We start from the raw sequence: 2,371 nt of genomic DNA, 5'->3' as shown, positions 1-2,371 counted from the left end.
GTCACTATACCCGAAATACGTCACTGTACCCAAGAAGCAAACGATGGAAAAAGAGAAATGTCCAACGAGGCGTTCTGGGGCAGCATAGACAGCTCTTCTCTGTGTTAGAGCTTTACTCCCTACAGGGTGTACTTTGAGGGTTTGTGACTTTGCAGACCGTTTACATGCAGAAAAACCTTCATAACACACAAGGGGACGGGTAATAACCGGAAAAGCATGACATGGGACCTTTAAGCGTTCTTTAAATATTCTGGGTAAGAGATGAAAGTAGAAATTGAAGGTTTATTTTTGGAAGCTATGACTTACTAATAACTTTGTAATTATCATGAACCACTGTTTATTCAGATTAGACATCACACAGGAGATTGCATTTGCTTATATTTCTCTTTTTCTTTTTGTTTCCTACCCCACACACACCTTAGAGAAATCTGGAAGAACACAGGTATCCCGCATTACTCTGAACCAGACATTAGAAGCCACCAGGTGGGGGGAAAATGTTTTGAACCAGACTGTTTAGAAGGATTAATAGAAGGAAGAGAGGGGGCGATTGAGAGATAGACGGAGGGTGGTAGAGGAACACATTAGTGCTCAGCACCAGCCAACACAGCGCACGGCACCGAGTACACCCCCAGGCTTTCTGTGTCATTAGACACACATACTCACTCATATAAACAGAGAGACACCATTAGCATATGCTCTTAAGTGTGTAATTAGGCTATCTCCGAGCAGGTTTTAAACTATAGTACATATCTGTACACCCTACACACTTATCTCAACTAGACTTCAAATGACACCCAGTGCATTGCAGTCTTTTATCTTTCTGCTCAAATTTGAATTGTTGACTTCATTCAAATTAAATTCCTTGTTTTAATTTAATTAGGTGCACCGTCATTAAAGGGTGAGCATTTTACACAGTACCGCAGCGCAGGTTAATTGTTCCTGCTTTTGGCGGGTCAAAACTGTGAGTGTAGTTGAAGTGAAGCCATGCAGGTGGAGGTCTTCCTAACAGTGTCAGGGTGTAATGGGCCACAGCAGGCAATGCAGCGAGGCCAGGGATGCAGCTCACGAAGCAAAGCAGCTCTAAATGTCACAGCCTTACTTTTATATATCGCAGCACCAGAACTGCATCCTGCTCTAGCCATTCTTCTACGTCTAGTGTCTAAGGGATTTATTTTATGCAACAACAAAAAAAATAGATCCGGTAGAGAAAACTCAAAGTCCTATTCATGAGTTGCTTATATCTGTTAATCTTCGCTGGGAATAAGTTGTGAAACAAGGCTCCACTGCCAGATACAAAAGCCCACATTTTTTCTTTTGTCTGTGCATCTCTTTCCTCCAGCTCTCTCTTTGTTCCAATGCACCCCATGATTTGGGTATCTGTACTGTGCCGGCTAAATTGAAGGCCAGATAAGGGCTGGAAATGCAATTTGGACAACCTTCTGGAGGGCAGTACCTGGCATGGCTCCATACATTTGACTGAACTGCACTATTCAGTCAGTCTCTGTGCTAATATTAGAAAAGTCAGCTTTCTGCTTCTTAGGAGGAATCCTCTCGGCCTCCCCTTTCATGCTTCCTGTTTTCTCTCAGACCCTCAATCCTCAAGGATTAAGTTTCGAGTTTAGAGTCTTGCTTTGCTTTATTATTCACCCTCTCTCTTTTAAGCATAATATGTTCTTTACAGCCACACATAGACACACTATACATACAGCACAAGTGTAAACACTCGTCTGCTCACACATATGTGCAGTCACAAATGGCAGCTGCAACATTTTCTTTTTTTGAGAAGCTGTTTTCGATACATATGCAGTGTTTGGCTCTTAAAGGTCCCCTATTATACTGTTTTTCATCCATATATTATAGGTCCCAGATATATAAAAAACGTGTCTCTGAAATGTTTGGCTGAAATACCAAACAGATCATTGCAGCTTCCCATAATCCCCTCTGTTTCAGCCCTGTTTCAAAAGTGCTGATTCTGTGTCTGTTACTTTAGATGAAAATAAGGAGCCACTCCCCTCTAAGAGATATTTGGTTAAAAAGAACACAATGGTGCTCTAGGAGGAGATTCAGGTGATAAGGTGGGGGGGGCTTACCTTGGTTGGTGATTGGCTAATGGTTACACAAGCCAGAAAATCGTCATGACATCATAAAGTGGCCAAAATCAGCTCATTTTCAGACAGGTTTTTATACAAATGGATCAGGATAAAAAGTGAGCAAATCTTTTTTCCTGAAGCTTTCAGAATCTCTTTACACAGAGGGGACACATGTTGATGTATAAAAGACACGAAAAAGTGGATTTTGCATAATAGGTCCCCTTTAAATCCTTATTTAAAAAAAGACTAAACCTGCAATTACTGATGTTTTGGCCACTTTT

The sequence above is a fragment of the Notothenia coriiceps genome, unplaced genomic scaffold (genome assembly GCF_000735185.1).
Source record: "Notothenia coriiceps isolate Sejong01 unplaced genomic scaffold, NC01 NC01_scaffold00034326, whole genome shotgun sequence".
NCBI lineage: Eukaryota > Metazoa > Chordata > Actinopteri > Perciformes > Nototheniidae > Notothenia > Notothenia coriiceps.
The sequence above is the reverse complement of the archived record's forward strand: the minus strand, read 5'-3'. Positions refer to the sequence as shown.